The 22,683-nt window shown below is 33.9% G+C and overlaps 1 pseudogene; it reads left to right on the top strand.

The window, feature by feature from the left end:
• LOC149530719 (ent-kaurenoic acid oxidase 1-like) overlaps positions 1–16,149 on the top strand; it is a 45,903-nt pseudogene extending 29,754 nt beyond the window's left edge.
• The last annotated feature ends 6,534 nt before the right edge of the window (positions 16,150–22,683 follow it).

Raw genomic sequence — 22,683 nt, 5'->3', positions numbered from 1 at the left:
ATTCAAGTACTTAAAATGGAGTGTATACTATGGTCTATGGTATGAACATAAAGGTGATTTATATTTGAGTATATTCACTGATGTAGATTGGGCAAGAGATATTGATGACATAAAAAGTAAAATTTGAGGAGTATAATTTTTAGGTGAAAGACTTGTATCATGGATGAGTGAAAACCAAAATAGCATTTTTCAATCTACTGTATAAGTTGAGTATGTAGAAGTTTCTATCAAATATAAATAGATTTCATACATGAAAAAATTATTGAAGGAATAAAATAAAAGGTAGCTGAACTAGTGCCTATTTTCTATGATAATAAAAGTGCGATCAACATTTCAAAGCAATGCATTCTAATACAAAACATGGTGTAATCGAGTATCATTTTATGAGAGAGAAATTATAGGAGAAAGAAGTCAAGTTGGAATATGTACCAAGAAAGGAACATGTAGCATAGATATTTACTAAACCACTGCCCAAGAATACTTTTGAGAATCTAAGAGGTAAGATGGAATTCAGATGTTGTTACACCATTAATCTAGTGGACTTATTTTTTATTCTTCATTGTGGATTTATGTTAAGGGGACTACACCTTAGGGGGACTACTCAGAGGAGAATGAAGTTTCTATACTGGAAGGTGACCAGTATTGTGTGGATCCTTTGGCATTGTTGTAAAAGGGTGAGAAAACTATTAGAAGATGATTAAGGGGGAGAAGAATATATAGAGCTATCAGATGAGAAGTGTCAGCTAACCAAGAGTAATTATTATTAGAAATTTTGTGATTTTGGAATGATTATACTATACTTTTGTCATCAATGCAAAGAATGTTGAAAGTGTTGTGTTACAATCTTGATGAAAAGAATATAATTAAGTATTGTGTTGTTAATTATGTTAACTTGGTGTTGTGATGGTTGACAATGTTCTAAATGAGCTTATAAGGGTTTGAGTAGTTGAATCCAGTGTTGCACAATGAATTAGAGTGTGTGGTTATTATGGGAGTCTGAGAGATGCCTCTACATGTTTTACGTTGGTTCACAATGGTTTGCAACATATTTGATGAGAGTTATGATCCATTGAAGGTTGATAGAGGTCTATAAAATTATTCTTACTAAGTTATCTAATCCATTTTTATCATTTCCTATTTTATTATCTAATAACTAATTCTACTTAACCCTTAAATATTTCCTAAAACTAACCTACTGTTCCTAACCCTATTCCTTACATTCCAACCCCTTTAGTAACTAAGCCCTTTATTAATCTAAAAAATCTTAATTTATATAGTAAACCTCATTATAATTCCCTAACCCACATTTAACATTTTGTAAATTTATTACCTCTTAACTAAACCTACGTACCCCCCCAATCATCTACTAAACTACTCTTAATTCCATCCAAGACCACTTGGCTTTCTCTTCCCCCTACGACATGGGTGGCCCCCAAGGTCTAGCACACAGGCCTAGGCCTACAAATTTTCTACTCAAATTCATCTTTACATGGTACATATGGGGACAAATTCATGGCAAAAAAAGAATACGTTGAAGATAAGGAAAAAGGTTTAAAAGAAAGTTGAATGCATTTTTTTTGACATAACTTATTTCCTCCCAAGTCCAATGCCCAAGGTGGATGCTCAAGAATGCATGGAAAGGAGGAAGGGTGATGTGGTGAGTTTGGAGTAGGTAGAAAGAGTTAGGATGGGCTAGAAGTTGTTGCTTAAATTTTTATAGGTGTGTTTGTGAGGAGAAGGGTAGGTGTAGGATAAGAAGGACTTATGTGTTGGTTTTCATTTTATATATTTATTTATTCTAATGATTTCTTTTTTTATATAGAAATGTAGAAATCATCCAAAGAGAATATTCTTTGTCTCAAAAAGGAATTTAAGAATTTCTCATGTATTAGACAGCATCATGTAGGTGCTATTTTTCCCCATTTTTTTAAATGCAATTTTTCTTTGAGAACTTAAGAAACTGGTTTAATGGGTATTTATCCCAACTTCCAATAGTGGTATTAAAGGTAATTTTAATGTGTTTAGGAGTATATTTGTGGGGTTATAATCATGTGTCCATTCAAATTTGAGTATATATTGATTATTCCAATATGCTTATTTAACAAATTTAGAATGCAACTATAGAACTATATCAATTGAAAATCAAATTTCATTTTTTTAATAACATAGTTAAATCTATCAATAATATAATTTGAATTTCTTCATGAAAAAACTTATCTATAATATAATCAATCAGCTTGTATTCAAAATTTAGATCCAGGATTACAAGAGGTTGAATTGGGAAACAACTAGATTTCTGCATTTAAGCTATTCTAAGCAATTACAAGTGATTTGCAATGAAATCCATTTTAAATCTTCTCATTCTACCATCAAATTTATACATAAGTATCATAAGTATTCTTATTAAAATAACATTTACATAATGAAATATAATCTAGAAAGTCTCAATGGAGATACAAGTTCCCTTTTTATAACAAGATTGCAAGATACAATAAAAGGTCATCACAAGGAGAAGTCTCCAACAAATGACTCAAGGAACACTACCAAGGCTCCAAAATTGGGTTGCTCCATCATAAGCACCTATCCAAGAAATTTGAATTTAAACACTTAGAACAACCATGGAGAGCTTACCTCCCACCCTAGGCCTCGAAAGGTCACCCATCGAGCTAGGAAAAATCGTAACCAATCAGGTGACAACCAAATCAAATCTCACATCAAGAAAATACAACATAAGAACACCCTTCCAAGGCTTGAAAAATTGGGTTCACATCGAACCCATAACATAGGGGTGAAGGTGGACTACCAAGTAGGAGATTGCTCAATGTAAAAACATACAATATGCATACCCTTTTGAAGCTAGAAATTCACATAAACTTTCATACTTTCTCCTCCTTATCCCCACAAAGTAAGATCAGTGTAATTAGCATGCAAGGGTCCATACACATCACATTTCTTCCCTATCCTCACCATAATAAGAGACTCTACACAATCTTGGTGTCCAACTAACCCCTTCCCCCATACATGGCTACTTCTACCCTATCCAAGGGTGAGTAATGTCAACACTCCCTTCATAGTTTTTCTAACAAAACAAGGAAAAGAACATAAAAGGGAAACAAGTAAAAACCCACAATACCCATCCCTCACATGATAATAACACAAAAACAACTCCAAACATGTAAGATATTTACACACACACTTATGCAATGAACAAAATGAACATATACATGGCAATGGAGAAACCTACCTTCACAAAGGTTATGGAAAGAATGAGTTTTGAGATGAGCTTAATCCTTTCCTCCTTCCAATTCCAAAGCTTTACTTCTCTAAAAATAGAGAGTGGATGAACACCCTCCAACTCTTCAAAGGGACTTTAAATAGCTTCTAAACTCACCCACCCAAAAATAACAATAACTCCAACTTGACTCCAAGCCTCCTTTAGTCTCCCCACTTTCCCCTATCATAAAGGCAACCTCTTCACAAGATTGTAAACTTGGGTAACCTCGTGGAGATGATCCATTTTCGTAACAAAGGGAAATTGGGATATTTTAGGAGTCATAAATGTTGCTAGAAAGTTCTAGAAGGGTGGAAAACGTTTCTAACCCATACCCATACCACTTGGACACTTGGATTACATTAAATTTGGCTTCTAGGATCAATTCATGACCTATACAAGTGGCTTGAAATATTTTATCTCCAAAATTATAAGGATGTAACCTTTCCACTAAACCCTAATCAAGGGGAACTAATTTAGGTTACTAACTAAATTAGTCTTAGGTTAACGAGTTACTGTACTATTGGGTGTTCATTTTGCACAAGGTCAATGGTAGGAATCCATAGTGTAATTCCTCTCTTGAAAAGCAAATCTTTTTAAGGATCCACTCCAAGGTTCAGTGTTTGTCTTGCAATGTACCAAAATCTGCTCAATAGAAGATAAATGTGAGTGTTCACAAGGAGGCCTTTGCTAGTTCTAAAAACTCTTTTATCTTGGAATCGAAGTAAAATTTGTTCACTATCTCAAAATATCACACCAAAAGAACAATATTTTTTATATTTTCTATTTTTTCAATGAATGCAACTCTAATAATGCAGCTAGTATGAGGTCCTATTCTAATAGGTGGGTTAGTAAAGCAAATAAAAAAACTAAAAGCAAAATAACATGAAATAAAATGACTTGAAATTGAAATTCCTAAATGGACATAAGCCATAGAACACAACATGCTGCGATTTAAACCTTCGAAGAAATCGGTAGGAAACCAATGAAAACAAGAGCAGCGCTTCCTAGAATCCACTGATGCAATCGTCGGTGAGAATCTTTAACAAATCAAATGATGTTTCACTCTTCATCAAATCGCAAGACCACTGAAAGTGCACTCATGCGAGACAAAAAGCTATGTAGACACAAATCGGGCGATCTCTTATCAAGCTCGTTCTGTCAACAAAATTCATATATCTATAGCAAACACCAAAACTAAAAGATCGCACAACCAAAAACAACACAATAAACCTTTGGCTCAATCACAATCTTATGAATGAAATCCACAAAACAATGACACATTCAGGCAAGAATAACTACACTCCAAATGCTAGCACCAAAAGCATAACTTTATTGCATAATAACGATGGCCTTTGTTACATTTTACAATGGGGTATTTATAAGAAATTGTCTCCTCAATTTGTGTTGAGAGTGAGAGATATCTTGATGCAATAAAATGTATTTAAAACATTTAAACAAACTAAATATATACAAACTGATAATCTAACTGGTGCTTAGAGGGACTCCATCCATATTTTATTCATTAATTGGATGCATGAGCCCTTTACATGTCAAAAACAATGAAAGCATGAGAGAGAAAGTAGGAGGAAACCATCAGTTGAAGTAGAAGTGCATGGAGACACCAAAAATAGAAGCTGCCCCTTCACTAGGCGTGTGTCAAAGTTAAACTATCGTCAAAATGCACTCTCAATGCATGAAAAGTGTTATTTTTGGAACTGGAAGTCAACTATCGGTGCACCTCTAAATTGCGGACCTACAGACCTGTGGACCTCGACTGGGTCAAAAATCTCAAAATTTTACTAAGTGTCAAAATTAAAATTTTGGCATCTAGGTTTCGCTCATCTTTATCCTAAAGATATGTTTGGATGTTTGCCCTTGAATTTCTCTATAATCTCAATAATCTTAGTAGAATTCAAAAGATCTAAAGCCTCATACTTGTCTTTGACCTTCTGTCTGTAGTTGTCCACCTCAATTCGAGTTTATGCAAAATCTTCGAGTTTGGTGTCCAACTCTAATAGTGCTTCCTCTGTCCTGAAGGCTTGTCTGATGTCTTCATCACTGGATGCTTCCTCTAAAGTCTTTCTTCCACAACTATCTTAATAGGTAAAAGCTTCTCTCGTTCTTCATCTTCAAAAATGTCCAAGCATGCATCACTATACAACCTTTCTACTTCCAAAATTCACTGTCGGGCTTGGTCCTTGAGCCTATGTATCTCATCACGCAATATTTCCATCACTTTATTTCCATCTGCAATCTTTTCTATCCAATCATCTATCATGTCTAACTCTTCTCTGGTATATACATCAATCAGAATGCGGTACCTTTGCCCTTTTATGGCTTCTAGAGTTTGTAAATCCTTGCTCCATACCCGTACCTCATCCATAGTACTGAAGTTCTGCCTCAAAATTGCCACGATCTTATCAACATTCTCTTGTGTAGCATGTAATAACTTCATACTTCCTGTGATTATAGTAACACCCCTATCCTCAAGGTTGTCTCACCAATCCTGACAAGCTCTCAAAAATGGACTAAGTCGTATAGCTTCCCCTTCTCTAAGAATGGTATTCAAAGTATCCTTAGGGTGTTCAAAATTAAGAGGACCAATAACTTTAGCTAAATATCCCTTTAAGATCCCAACTTGCCTTCGAAGTGTTCTAATTTCAACCTCATCCTCTTCCATATGGCTAAGAACCTCCTTGACACCAATAGTCATCTGTCATGTCCCCTTTTCAAATAATTAAAAAATAATAATCTTTGCTAAGGCAAGCAGGCCCAAGAAAGTGAAGTTTCGAAAAAAGGGGGTTAATCTTTGGAAACCGTTGGACTAATAAATGAAAATTATTATTAAAATATATTTCATTAACCTCTCTTGGACGTGAGTTACAGTTATGCCCTCTTTTAAGGGGTTTGGAGGCATTTTGGGCTGATTCCAGAACTTGATTTTGCTCATTTTCTTTGTTATTCTTCAGAGGCTGCCAAACCTGTGGAGAAGGAGACCCAAGAACGGGAGTTTATAGGTTTCCAGGGAGACCCAAGAACGGGAGTTTATAGGTTTCCAGGGAGACCCAAGAATGGGAGTTTGAAAGTTTCCAAAAAGGCTAAGGATGGGAGTTTGAAGCCATTCCATGTGCATGCTCATACAGAGTTTGCCTTTGTGCTAAACAGTGCAGATTTGTGGGTTTTGGGGTGTGTTTTTTGTATGAGTTTGGTGTTTTCAGTTGAGTATTTCATATCAGTTTGGGTTGCTGCTGTATTTTAGACTTTAAGGTGTTAAAATAGATCTGAATATATGTATTGGGACGTGATTAAACTTTTGAGATAGATTATTAGTGTTTTTGTGGTGTTTTCGGGCATTTTTGTGTTAATTTCGAGAGCCCGATGAGCATAGTTTTTGTCCTACATTTGAGAACTGTTGTGTAAAGGCTATATGGATCTGGAAATTTCATTTTGTAGGCTTTTATGCTGCTGAAATTTTTGTAAAAAATGTCCACTTTCAGATTTATTAATAATAGGTGAAGCTGTGAAGCTTTTGGCACAATTTCTGGCATACCCGATTTGGGGTTTCTTGAGAAATTTGGTGGATCTTTGTGATATTAGTTTTTTGATCTTGAAAATATGATTAGAGGTTGGAAATATCATTTAAAATCAGAAAAGGGACATTTCATCATCATCTGTCGGGAAGTATCCCGTGTAGGCATTCCTAACATGATATCTTTCACTTCATAGTCCTAAAGGCTAACAACTTCTTCGTCTGTACTTTCGGAGGGTGAGCCACTTGTGCAAATAAGTCCTGGTTCCGGGTAGTAGTAATGAACAAAAATGGCGTTGCATCATGTAATGAAGAGTTAGGCTTGTTCAAAATCTCTACAATGTCACAACTATCATCCTTTGAAGCACGGAATTGATGCTTGACACTTCTCATTATCTCTTTTTGAAACCATCTTGGAATATGTCTTTCTATAACCTTAGCTCTGGATGATGAAGGGATGTGTTCAACTACCTCCTTCCCTCTATTTCTCTTTCTTGGAGTCTCCTGTTACAAAAGGCCAATCCCAAAAAGGCCTCTCCCAAAAAGGCCTCCATTGTTTTTTTATCCTCTCATAAGCTGACTCAATCTGCCAAGAAATTTCCATTAAAACCAACTTGTCACTTGGGTACCTTGGGAGTTTCTTTGGATTGATGGATGCACCACCAACTCGAATGTATGTGAATGTCTAGAACTAGATGAAATATGCACTGAGAGCTATGATCTGCATCTTGGCCTCATCAGACAACCTCTTCCCATAATCCCCTTCAATGAATCGAATGATGGCAAAGATGAAGGCATCGTTCATAATTTTGTACTCCTTGCTTTGTGGTGAGAGCTTCTTCTTCACTAGCTGAGGATAAACTATATACGGCCATGCATTAGGGTCTTGCATACTGCCCTTCTTGTACAACCTAGGATAGTCAGTTACCCTTGCTGCAAGTAGATATACCACATAAGAAGTCATATAGAACTTCTTCTTTTCCTTTACTGTCTGCAACTGGTCACACAAGTTCTCACTAAGTGCGGTGGCCCAATCCAGTGGCATCTTTGTGTGTCTAATGGTCTCAATGAAGTTAACCATGAATGGAGCAAGATGACCCGCTGCAGGAAATCTCACAACTCTACTTAGGAGAATGATTGAATATCCAATGTCATCCTTCATGTATCCTCGTGTCATATCCACTTTACTGATTGTCTTCCCCCGAGGTGGTTTCTCAATGAAGTATGAGGAATATATGATGTCGATGGCCTCCTGGTAATGATCTTTATGCCACTTCTCAACTGCTTCATATGAAAGCCTGATAAACTGATCGGCTCTAGGTAGATGAAAAACCCTCTTAATATTAGCAGGTCCTAGATCCAAAACCACTTCCCCAGTGATGCTCTTTACCACCCTTTCATTAGGAACAAAATGTCAAGATAAGGTCATAATCAATTCAACTGACTGCATAGTCTCACGATGTGATGCTACATTTACTAATCCAGAATAGATTAGGGCGGATCTCAAGGATGATCCTTTGGTTGGATTGTTACAAACTCTTAAGAACTCTCCCAAGTTCATGTGTCCATGTTCTGTGTCTTTGATCTCAGAGTATTCATCGTGCAACCGTGATTTTGAGGTTACACCTTGGAACTTGTACACAACTGGTTTTGTTGTTGATATGGATGTGGACGCCATCTGATTATATTACCTGCATGTCATGGGAAAAAGAAAACATAATTAATTATTTGATATCGAAGAAAAATAATGTAAAAGAAAAAAAGAAAAAAAAATGTCCCCCTTGGGAACTTTTTTTTTTTTTTTTTTTTTTGACAAAGCGAGCACGAGCATGAGGGTTTGTGCGAGGGTGCAAGTGCCTTATGCACGCCCAAAAGGGGGGGCATGAGCGACGTCGTGTGCATCCCAAAGGGGTGAGCATCACACCGCGTGCACAGCCCAAAGGGGCGAGCGTCACACCCCATGCGCAGCCCAAAAGGGGCGCAGTGGTGTTGTTGTGCATGTGGCACGGCACTATGAGCCCAAAAGGGTGCAGTGGTGCTGCCACATGCGCAGCCAAAAGGGGCACATGCGGCGCCACACTACACACCCAAAAGGGGGTGCGAGTGGCATAGAGTGGGCACCGCACCGCGCGCACCCAAAAGGAGGTGCGAGCAGTGCTGCTATGTGCACCCCAAAAGGGGCACGAGTGGTGCTACCTCAATGCGCCACTCAAGTGCAGCATGCGCACACCCAAAAGGGCACTACGTGCTACCTTCCATGCATGCGCGCTTAGCTGAGAAGGAAAAAAAAGGGGGGGAGGGGGTGTCTCCATACCTCTCCCTCCTTGCTCTTATGAAAAATGAGCAAGGCAAGAAGGGGAGGGAGGGTGTTATAACCCTCTCTCTCTTTTGAAAAGCACGTCGTGCCTCGATGCATGCACACGCGAGATTATTTTTTTTTTTTGGTGACTCTAAAATTCTAACTTCTAACCAAATTTTCTTCTCTCGACTCTCAAACTATGAGTCCAGGAGTCGAGAAAAAGTAGGGGGTCCCCATTCCTATTGAGCAAAGGGGTGTGTGTTGTGGACACCACAACATGTACCAACCCTAATTGACATGTCAATACACATATGCATATAATGAGTGTCAAGTGACACCATAAGATTTACTTAAACATAGCATTTGACACATCATAAAAAATAGAATGATACACATACATTCAGATTATGATAAAAATTAAACACTTGACAACAAGGTTCGAATCACACTAGTACATTTTGGTAAATATGTGACTATGTGAATAAAAAAATTAGTCACACCACTAAAATATTTAGTCACGTGATTAAAACTAATCACATTCTACTATTTAGCTGTAATTTATAATTATAGGTGACTAGATATGTGACTAATATGGTCACTACGTAAAATCACAAGATCAACCAAATAAAAGTGACTATGTAAGATGTCAAATAAATGACTAAATAAGTGATTGAAAAATTAGTCACTAATAATTAGTCACCTGAAAAAAAGTGACTAAACCAACTACCAAATAAATGACTAAATAGTTAGTCACTAGTAATCAGTCACCCAAGTATAAATGATTGAATAAAATATTATTCTTTATTTTTAATAACATTTGATAAAATTGCAGACTAAGATATAAATTAGAGGTTCCATTTCACTTGAAATCTTTGTTCACTAATAGGATTATTGTGTGAGAAATTCATACACCTAACTCGCTAGAAATTTGGGTTTCAAGTGATTTCAAAATTAAAATTTGATAAACACCATTTAGATATATTGTATAAGAATAAAAACAATTAAAAAATAATAATACACAAGATAGGGAACTAGTTCTTCATTTATTATTATTTGTAATATACATATTTTATTATATAGTAGTTTCAACATCATTCAAATTACATGTACCCTATACCCCTTTTCTTATCATGGTTAAAGTTGTTGATAACATGTTTATACTAGACCCATAAAAAAAATTGACTTTTAAGTAAATTAAAATTAATGGATAAACAACATAGAGACAAAATCACAAGGAATAGTTATCATCAAACACATTTTTAGTCATAGTTTACTATTTTGAATTAATTTCTCACATCACATCCAAAACAAAATTGAATCACATATGACACTAGATATCATGACAAGCACTTGATCTAGTCAACAAAGGCATTGTTTTAATTTAGACCATTATATAAATTGAGCATTATCCCTTAATTTTGAATCATGTAGACATAAATTCTCATCTTTACTATGTTATTATAAGATCATAAATAGAAAATCTAGGAATATCTTACTAAAACCCTTAAGATTGATGACAAATAGGGTTAAGTGTAATGTCCCATCTCAAAAAAATTATATTTAGTGATTAAAATTCTATAAGTATCCAAAAGGGATTGAAATTGTTTTGACTGGGATTATTTAATCTATTTTGGTATGCTTAGGATTTTTGAGAGCAATTTGGAAAGATTTAGTAACATTTTGTGGGAAAATATATAAAATGCACAAAAGTTGCAAAATTGTAACATTGTAAATTTATCAAAAAAATGATGTAAAAAGAAATAGTTTGATCCAATGAGTTGGATACAACATTTAGAAGGTTTTTAAAAGCTAATACACTAATTTATGGTCACAATAATAGAATAGATAGTTTGGAGTAGGATTTGCAAAGTAATGTGCAAAAACATCTATTATTGTTACACATTTTTAGAGACTTTTGACTATTATAGAGCCTCCAACATTCATGTTCAAACTCTTTCTCAAAAACAATTGTAGATGCTTAAAATCATCCCTAAACACTATATTAATTAATTTTAATATTGCCCGTGACATTGTAATTAATTATTAATTAATTAATTATATTACTCACAGTTATCTACTTATTTAATTTAATTAATTAATTAAATGAATTCATTCTCTTAAGTATTTAAATCTAATTTAAATACTCCTAGCCTTAATATGTTAAATTAATTTAACACATGATCCTCCATCTTCCCCATTTTTTAAATAAATTTTATTTATTTAAATCTTCACATCCTATTAATTCCTCTAAACCCATGATTAAATAATTTCATTTAATTTAATCTTAAGCCTAACCTAGAGCCTAGCCTATAACCATTATTTTCATCCTCTTAAGCCTACTTCTTCTCTAATCCTACTTAATCATTCATAATCATCTCCCTAATCCCCCTCATTAGCCTAAGAGTGTGCTCACACATGTGTGAGATGGCATGCCTACACACTCTTGTCTCCCACTCTTCTTCTCAAGTTTTCTCACACATGTGTGAGCAAACTTTGAATTCTTAACCATTTGCATGGCTTGCATGTCACCTTATGTGGCACCTACATGGATGCCACCTCACCAAGCCCTCCCTCAAGCCTATAAATAGAGGGCTTGTCTCAAGCATTTTCATCTCTCATTTGTGCATTGTTACCATGCCATTTTGAGTTTTGAGTTCTCATGCTAAGAGTTTGCATTGTAGTTTAATTTTCATAGAGATTCTTAGGATCATACTAACAATTTGGTAGCTGATTTAGTTTATCTTACGCATTGTTAATCTAGTTTCTACATGCATTTGTAGCTTCATTTTAGCTTGCATTTTTATCATAGTTTGCATATCTAGTTATTTATTTCATTGCATATCATCTTCATCCTTGAATGCCTTCAAGAATGGCTCTCTCCATAGCCATTTCTTGAGGTATTCTTTATCTCATTTAGTCTAGATTCATATCTTACTTGCATACACATTTGCACTCGCTCACTCAAGAGATTCATTTATTGTTGTGTTTGGGAGAGCACATTAAACATACCCCCATCTTAACACACCAAAAAGGCCTCTTATGGGCGCCTTTGTTGAGCTATAGAGGTGGCTGGAAGATTGATTTTGTTAGCTGCTTAGAGTTGCAAAACCTAAGCAAGCATTAGCTAGTGTTTGTTCCTTTCATTTTGATGAATCTTTGATATACTTTCAAAGTTTTTAACTAATGTTTGCTTGTTAACTCATGCTACTAACATGTCACATTTTCTAGCACACATTTTGGCATGCCCGGTGGGACCCACATCCCTGGTTTCACTTCAAAAATTTGCAAACTACCTTAGTTCAGTCGTAAAATATCGCATTATCATCTATGTAGGCTGCAACGTCGTCTGTGATTGTCATATGAGTAGACTAGCATCTTCGCAGACCAGCATCTATGCATATCAGCATCTTCACGCTTTAGCGTCTCTACATACTTGCATCTTTGCTTGAACCATTCTGTCGTCTACACAGATCGGCATCTGCACAGATTTACGTCTTCGCATGTTCTTTTTAAAAAATTTTAAATTCTATTTTGTCGTCTACGAATTTTGTTTGTCGTCTCTGCTTCGTAGATTGTCATCTGCATTGTAGGTGCACTACACTATCGTCTCTGCCTCTAAAACTGTCGTTTGCAATTTTTTGACGACCTTCTATTTTTTCGTCTATGATTTTCTGGTGACCTATTCGGTTGTTTGCGTTGTTTTGTCGTCTATGTGTTCTGTCGTCTGCGCTGTTTTGTCATCTACGCACTCTATTGTCTCGCCTGCATTCTGTCATCTGCGATTATTTTTTATTTTTGTTAAGTATAAATCAAATTTTGACTTTTGGTGGTTCCGTGGAATTGAGGTCATTCTAAGCCTATTCATGTATAGAAAAAATAACAAAAAAAGTTAAAATAAAATTTTCCCATAGTTAGCTTTCATTTTTTAGATTTTGTTGAAGCTAATTAACTTGTTTGTTGCAGCATTGCAGATGGGAGCACTTTAAACACTTAACCATATTTTCTTGAAAGTTTTTCTTAATGTTTTATTGCTCTTAGGAATTAAGCTTGAAAGAGTTAAAACAAACAATAGTGATTTTTATCACTAAGGAAGTTGTAGTGATTCTTATGTTTCCTCTAAATGCATGAAATGTTGCATATTTATGTTTCCTCAAGTTTAATTAAATAAGAATCTCAAATAGCTAAATCCAAAAACCTCTGAATGATGCTTGCAAGTTTTATTGTCTATGTTTTCTCAAGTTTTATTAACAAAGAATCTCAAGTAGCTAAATCAAAAATCCTCTGAATGCATGTAATATTTTCTCAAGTTATATAAACTTTCCCAATGCATTTCAAAACTTTTCCAAATCCAGTCACCTCCCAAGTCCCATGCTATCTCAACAAATTGTATCTAAGATTACTGTATTCTCAATTTTTTTCCTAAAATAAGCATCGGCCTACAGTGCAATGGTTGTTGCTTCTCTTTGTAACAAAAAAGTATTTTGTTCAATTTACGAAATGAGAGCTTAAATAACTTTGGTATAAATAATTCTCTTCAAAATCATGCTATGAAGTATGAATCCTATCATGTCAACCCGTGCCTTATTTTCATTCTTTCAATAGTAAGTTGTTTGTCGAGAGCTTCAACAAGAGGCTTTAGTGGGCATTGTGATATAACTTTACTCTATTTTCTTAGTGGATACAATAATAATGACTTCTATACATGAATTCATTCTATGTTTTATGCTCTCTTAGGTTTAGTCAAATTGGTCTATATAAGTCATTCATGTTTGGGAAGCCCACAATCTTAGCAAAAACTCGAGAAGTATGCAAGCTAATTCTGATGGATGATCTCCATTTTATTCTTCAATGGCAAAAATTTGTTGTTGAGCTTATTGGGAATAAGTCCTTTGTGGATATCACCTTCAAAGAACACAAGTGTCTTCACAAGCTCATTGTAGCACCAGTCACTGGAAATGAGGTCTTATCAGAGTACTTACCTTAGATTGAGGAAATTATAGTTTTGGAGTTAGAGAAGTGGTCCAAGATGGACAAGTTTGATTTTCTGAAACATATTAGAAAGGTGAGATTAATGACAATCTCTTTAAGTATCAAATTTTCATAATTCATTTGAAATGTGTAATTTGATTTCTAAATTTGATTGTCTAAGTTTTTTTAGTATCAATGTTTTGGATTACACTCTGCAATTCATCATTAGAATGAAACAATGCAAGAATAAAATTTTGATGGATCATAGAGTGTGATCTGAAATGTTGGTACTAAAAATACTTGTTGAATGGAATCCAAAATCAAATTACACAAATTTTTTAACTTTATAGTTTCTTCTTCTCTTCTCTGCTTCTCTGGACACTCCTTCATTTTGACGTCATTATGATATGGATAACCGAGTGTGATAAAAAAAGGTTTATATAATAAACCCAATGCAATCTAAAACATAAATAGACTCATTAACTCTCTAGTTCTCATTGTTAAACAATTTATATGTTGTTTTGCAACTTAATTTTGACATAATTGCATACATCTTCCTCTGTAATGAGATAAATGAAGATATAATGGCTCTAGAAAGAGAGTACGCTACTCTAAATTTTGGCATCAGAGTCATGGAAATCAATTTTCCCAATACTGCATACAACAAAGCTCTTAAGGTTAGTTTATTTGAATAGGCTCTGAAAACTATTTCATCTTTAAGAACAAGATGTTTTGTACAATTCATATGAAACTATCAAATTATGTACTTCTATATTCAATTGTGTGATTATTTCATATCAAATTTTTCGATCATACTCTATGATCCATCATCAGAATAAGAAAAAGATATCTCTCTTTGATACAAAATAATCACACAAGTGAATCCAGAAACACAAAATTTGATATTTCATCTTTGTTTTTGATGTGTTGCCTCAATTGTGTAATATTTTGTTCCACTCAAAATTTGTATTCTTAGAAATAGAAAGTTCAAGAAATGGTGATGTTTTTGTTTGGATGGTGGAATAGGCTAGAAACAAGTTGGTGGTCACTCTTCAGTCAATGTTTGACAGGAGGGTAGGGTAGGGAGGAAAAGAATAAAAGAAAGTAGATATGTTAGATGTATTACTCAAGGTGAAGGATGAATATGGAAAACTTTTACAAGATGAGGAGATTATTGATTTATTATTCATGTATCTTAATGCGGGACATGAGTCTTCTAGTCATATGACTATGTGGACTATTGTTTTTCTACTATTAAATCTTGAAATGTATGCAAAAGCAAAGGTGGGTACCACCCAAATTACTATAATGCTGAAATTATATTCATTATCAAAAGGTAATAGAGATTGATTGTTCTTCCAGGCTGAATAGGAGGACATTTTTAGAAGGACACCAGAGGGACAAAAGAACCTTGTATATTTAGAACTTTGAGAAATGGGATATCTTCATAAGGTTAGATTCCTTACAGTGGCAAATAGGGAATTGAAATGAAGCAATAGTGTTTTCAGTTAATATAATTTTTCTATTTAGGTTATAAACAAAAGCCTCCGCTTAGTGAGATTTTCATCAATGGTTTTCAGAGAGGCTATAGATGATGTTGAATTGAATGGTATGTATTTGTTTTTCCATTCTGTTAAGTCTACTAATTTTTCAAATTCATGTTCTTCATTGTACCCTGAATTTAGAATTCATGTTAATGCTAGTTAATTGGTACTTAAGGTTATACAATTCCCAAGGGATGAAGGATACAAATTTGGATGAGAAATGCACATCTAGATCCTAAATTTTATCCCTATCAAAAGAAGTTTGATCCAGAAAGATGGGAGGTTAATGCCTAACATCCTCTCTTTGTGTGGTTTTTTAGTTCAATCTTCATCCTTGAAGAGGATTAAATGATTTATAAAGTATCTTCCCTTTAAAAAATTTCTAATTAGACATTGTTTCTCTTTTCAGGATTTTGTTGCCAAGCCAAGGATGTTTGTGCCCTTTGGACTAGGAAGTAGATTGCGTCTTGGGAGTGAGCTAGCAAAGATGGAGATCTATGTTTTCCTCCATTGTATGCTTCTTTCATACAAGTAAGTAATGAGATGGCTTAAAAATCATACACTAAAGTTTAATTTCTTCAACATGAGTAAGTGACAAGTAGATCAAATGATAGCAAGGAGCGTAGTATATTTGTTTTGCTAAAGGTATAAGAAGATAGAAGTTGTTTCAATTTTCAATCTGCAATTGTTATGTGAATAGCTATTGATTGAGGGAATACAAAATACTCTTTTTCTAAAAATTTGGATCACCCACTAGAAAGTCTAATATAATTAAGCATTGAACTATTTATATTGAAGACTGTTCACAAATCTTATGCTCATGATGCCAAATATGTCCCAAGAAGTAGAGCATTATGCCTTGTGCCTTGAGCGTATCATGTACTCTTCATGTAGCCAACAACAATATTGCTGATTTTTGATCTTTTGGATTAGGAGGTAGTTCAAAGTTTTAACTTTTCACCATATCTTCTCTTTCGGCATATATATATATATATATTCCCTCATTTTTACCCTGTGTTCCTCCTTTTTTCAAAGGAACAACTTTTAACCATTTACTTTTTCCATCCAAATTTCAACATATACGTTCAGTAGCTAAAGAAGAAAATTTTAGAAGAATGGGACAAAAGAAGTCCTTTCTTTGTTGTTTTCTCTACATGCTGATTCAAACTTTCCATCTCGTCGATGTAGTTTTTGTAAAGCTTGTCAAAATGCAAGGCAATTTGGTTTTGTTTGAGGACCGTGATGGTTGGTGCCTACCTTAGATACTCCCTTAGATACCAATAGTAGGAAATGTGTGGATCCTCTTTATAATGTGACTTATGAGTCTCTGGTAATTAGTATGTATGCAGGACCATCGATAGTAAGCGTTGTGAAACATTGTCCAAGAAACAACACAGAATTTGATGAAGTACGAAAGCAGCACTTGTATAAAAAAAAATGCACTAGGAAGATCTATGATAAGTGATCATGTAATTTCCACTTTTTAGAATAATAGGACATAATATAGGATAATGAGTGCAAGTACAGATATATGACATAGGATGTTGAATTATGAATGCTACTCAAAGCTACTTAATGAAATATGCATGTGGCTGGTAATTCCAAATGATGTGATAATGGAAATGCACTAATGAATTATGATGTAACAATATGATGCAATGTACATATGCAATGATAAAAGAAGTGCACAGATGAATTATATAATGGAAAAGGACAAAAATATATATACAACTGTAATTCCAATGCCACAAAAGAATACAATGGGTGATTCAATTCTATGACTGCAATATACTTGGCATTTTGAAACTATATATATATATATATAGGTTGTCTCTGATTTAGCTATATGGAATATGCACATTACCATGTGAGCAGTCTCTGATAGACAATATGATGTATGTTGCAAATACTATTGACTCTATCAGCAATCTATATCTAAGTCACTCTATGACAGTCCCAACAAGATGACATTACCCTGATAGAGAGTACTCATAAGGTAATGTTAGAGTGACTTTCGATGGATTCTTGTAATGCTTTCTTGAGAAGTAAAGCTTTTGATGTAATTTATTAATCATTTTCTAAAATTGTTCAACTTGTGAAGCTGTTATTTATAGAATTCATAATTTGGTAGGATCGAAATTCCAACATCATTCTACAACATTTAGTTTTCTTGAAACATTTGAATACAATAACAGAATCCACTTCTTCTCATAAATATTAAACACTATCTTTCAACCATAAGAATCTTGTATGAACTTCCAAGCAAATTAAATAATCGATCACATATTCAAAGACTTCATTAAACATGCTTTCTTGCTCAGTTCAGTACCAAAGAATCCATCTAGTTTCTAAATCCAAATTGATGGAAATAAATCTCGAAATGTATTCAATTTTTTTTTGTTTTGAATCAGCACCCAACACATTAAAGAAGGGATGAAATCAATTTAACATGGAATGGTTTTAATGGAAAATTTTGGCTATCTTTATGCCCAACACATTCCCACCAAAAAATCAGAATTTCATGGTCGATAAAAAGCTCCATATAATGCCCTATATTCTACCATGATTAAATTAATTCATTAATTCATGCAACACAAACAATAGTATTTTTGGTTCCCAAGGAAGATTTAAGACCATTCCATCACATGCAACCCGATAACCATACTTTGAATTTATTATTTGCAGCCAAGGTAACTAAATGCCCATGTTTATTTTAGATTTATTCAAACAGATTTTTGTCCCCAAAACATAGTCTTTACTTGACCAAGAATGTTTAGCAACAATGATAAGATGCAATCCGATCTAAGAAACATTTTAGCTTTATTAAAACATATTTTAATTGCAACCAGAAACTATAATTTTGAATACTGTGAAAGGGCTAAGTCAAACAATTTCATGTAGCCCATTTTTTTTGCAATAGATATAACCTTAAATGTAATGAGAAACTAAATGCAGAAACTAAATCCAATGCTCCTCTCCATGAACTCAGCCATCCTTTATCATTTAATAGGGTTCTTGATGGATACAAACTTCCTCAACTATTCGGTGGACTAGAAAACTAAACTATAAGTGTAACTGATGTTATAATGACAACATAAATCCTTGGAAACATTTAAAATCTTAAATACCTTAACACAAATGACTCAATAACTTGACTTTGTTTCTCAATGAATCTGTCTGTGTATCCATATTGATCACAAACTCCATAATAACATCGATCAGTAGGGCACCCTACATTTTCAAGTTTAGTAGATAATGAAAATTATCTCTTTGTATTTAGGAGAGTGCACTTCATGTCCATGTATAGTCATCATTGGAAGCTCGCCATCTTCTTTTCAGTCATGGAATAGTCAAGAATGTGTCAAGATAAGTAAATTCTTAACACATTTTCATAACTAGTAACAAAAGTACATGACATAGATTGGAATGCTCGGTATGTTGTGTGCTTCTTCTAGAATTCTATATTATTGTCCCTAAGAAACCACTCGTGGCTGATTCTTGAGGAAAAATGTGTTCACATTCAAATTGTTTCTCAGCTTTTAGCCCCTGCCCTATTATGGGTTTCTAAGGTTTTCTTGCATATCATTGAACTTCAATCTTCTTTTAGGTCAATTCCTTGGTGATGTGCATCGAAACTTAGGTCACTAAAAGTGTGCTCATTCTAAATCATTTTTTGAAATATTTATAAAATCATTGAATCTGTTTCCAATAACATCAATAATATTAAGGTAAAGTAACAATGAAAGTCTTTTGCACTTTTCATCTGAAAATGAAAATGTCTTGGAAGCATTTTGGTATTTTTAGTAGAATGGGGGCATAGAAATGATCATAAAATAAAATTATGGAAATCTAATTTGAAGGAAATCAATAAAATATGATCGAGTCCAACAACATCATAACTTGCTCAGTCATATAAAATACATGAAGAGTAACTTAGGAAAATTAATGAAATATGTCTGAGTCTCACAACCCCAAAGTTATGCATGCTAATAAAATAAATGAGAATTAACTTAAAGGAAGAGATGTAAGGTTTTATTTTTACCCAATAGGATTTATGTGTAGGATTTTAGACCAAAAAGTTCATTTTTTTTTTCCTTGGAAGATATTAGCCTTCTTAACTATCTGTTATTTTCTTGTGGTAATTGCATTGTCTGTGTTGTCTATTTCTTAGTTGCATGGATTGTGATGCTGGCACATACCTACTAATGTGTTTAACTACAAATAAAAACACAATTTTAATTCCTTCAATTACACAATGGAGTGTCTTCCCAATTTTTATTACTTTTTATCTTGGGTGATTGTTGCAACCACTACTAAGTGGAGGGATACAACCATCTATGATGGGGAAGGACAGGGCGATGTTAGAATTGAATTTGAGAATGGAAACTCTCATGGTTGCCTCTGCCATTCGACCTTCAAAAATAAGGTTTCAACTACTTTCTTGAGAGAGCTCCAATCTAGAACTCCATGACCCCATTTTTTGCAACAAAGACATTTGCTAGTAATAACCAGATAAAGGCATTCTTCTTGAGGGTGATGCCATGAAGATGGGAAATAGATCTATAGGAAATAATCCCTGTAGGGTTTATAATGGATATTGTAAGAGTATGCAAATGACCACTATTGGTGTTGATAGAATACACTACTACTATATCTGGAAGGAGGCCTGATGGGAATCTGTATTTCTCCAAGACATTGTACATGATATCATTCTCACTCTCTACAAAGTGTAGAATCAGAAATAGGGTCAGTAAAAAAAATGAAGTGATTGAGATTTGAATACCATGTATACAGTAAAGAGGAGAGACACAACATTCTCTATGAGATTTTTTAACCCTCAATCTACTATTAACGACTCCCTTTTTCATGAAATTTGCTCTCAATACAAATTCTTATTTCATATCTCAATATAAATGCTTTCACAAGCCTCAAATATGTAAATCAACTTCGTCGACCTTGGTGGTTTAATATAATATTTGATTAGTTGATGATTTGGGTGCTTCATTAAAAAATGATTTCATTTATAAAAATGATTAGGGCTAACTATTGTCAAAATTCTAATGGGGTCCAAGAATTACCATCAACATACCAACAAGGTCCAAGAATTGCAATTCCAATGGAGAATTGCAATTCCAATGGGGTCTAAGAATTACCATTAGAATCCTGACTAACATGTTTTTTTCTAAAGAAGAGAGCCAAATTTACACAATGATGTCTCCTCCATTGGAGATTGTTGTCAAAAATTGACCCTGAATATATTAGTGAGTCCCAACATTTTCATTTCCTGTCTCTCTCACCTATGCCTTCCAGGTCTAGATTCTATGCTACTCCAATCTTTCATAGTGGCTCATAGCCCATACAATTTGTACAAGATGAGTGATCATAATTAGGTAAACATAACTACTATAACTACTATGTTGTGTGGTTTCTAGATTCAATTGTGCAAGATTTTCTTACATTAACATTTTGGATCACATTTTGCGATCCATCTTCTTTCTCTTTTGCTACTCTCTTGCATCTTGATGGTGGATCACAAAGTGTTATCTAAAACATTAGTGTAAAAAAACTTACATAATGGAGTCCAAAAATTTTAAAACTTCACAACATTCTTATGGATTGTGTAAATCTAATAGTTATAACTATGATGTTATCATATGCAAAGTAAGGGTCACAAGTTGTCAAGGGTGCTCATTGGGTCCAACTAGTTGAATTGATATAACTAAATCCATTATATAGTGTGTTCAAGATATTGAATTCAAACTGTTAAAATAAATAAACCAATTGCATGTAAATTGAAAGTCTTTTTGCTTGCGATTATTATCCTTAAGGACAGTTGAAAATGGATATTTAGGACAACTATCGATCAGCTACATATGTATTGTGATAATTATTTGCATCTCTCATCAACTAACAAGAACATAAACAAAGATTAAGAATTAGGATGTATCCAAAATGCTTCATTAATTCAAAGATTCAGAGATAATCCTTATAAAATCTATTGCGTGCACATTCCTTGATATGAAATCTCTTTGAGGCAATCTATCAAAGTGTTCAGTCGATTGTCTATGATTCCACATTTTGCATGCAAATTTAGAAAATTATTTCTACCATACAATCTGACAAATATCTACTACCTAAATCTTGCAAGAATTGTATTCCATGAGCCAGCATCTCTCTGAGGTATTCTCTCAAGAATTTTGTGTACCTTATTTGTGCATCCAAATTATTTATGAATTTCTACCAGAACTTTTCCAATCACAATATTTGACAGAAATCCATCTTTATTATGCTATGCTAGATGCTGGAAAAGGTTGTTAAATCTAGATTACACCTACCAATAACATTTGCTTGACATTTCTAAGGCTTTTTCAAAATAATTTTTTTTTGTTCTTATCCAATAATCACTACAACCAATGAGACCATATTTTTTTCCATGAATACTTCCATATATTGTCTATGCTTTGATGGGTGTTCATGCTCTTTTCTATAGTTCCCATTTTGGGAAAGGCTGGCATGATGTTAGTAAAGCTTTTGCAGTCTCAAGGACCTTTTATATAAAACCATTCTATGCATATCCTTCATCAATTTTTGTCAATTATACTAAAGCTTTTTGAGGCTTTTTCTTATAGAGATCGTGTGTGCTATGAAACTATTTTGCATACATGTACAATAGGGAACTTGAAACTGCAACATCTAAGAAAATTTAACTTTCATTTATCATTTGCACCCTAGAAAATTCTATAGATCTCTTTATTGTTTAGGGGCCAACACCATCACTAGCATATACCATATCTAAACTAGAAAATGCCCACAATCATATTGAAATGTCTAGAGAGAAAAGAACCAAGATGATGTCTATGAAAAGGTAAGCCAAAATTTCTATTTTATATTCTTATTAAAAACTAAATATTTTTGTAACTGAGCTTATCTAACTTGTACAGATCTTTGATATTTTTCTAGGCACAACTTGTTGAATATATCTTGTATAGTGCACATTTGGAAGGGCATACATCATAGATGTGGACAAAATGTTCAAGTATGCTATTTTGGAAGAAACAAAACCAATGGA

Source organism: Cupressus sempervirens, chromosome 11 (assembly GCF_028749045.1).
Source record: "Cupressus sempervirens isolate cs-2001-9-10 chromosome 11, ASM2874904v1, whole genome shotgun sequence".
NCBI lineage: Eukaryota > Viridiplantae > Streptophyta > Pinopsida > Cupressales > Cupressaceae > Cupressus > Cupressus sempervirens.
This window is presented reverse-complemented; position numbering and strand designations above follow the sequence as displayed.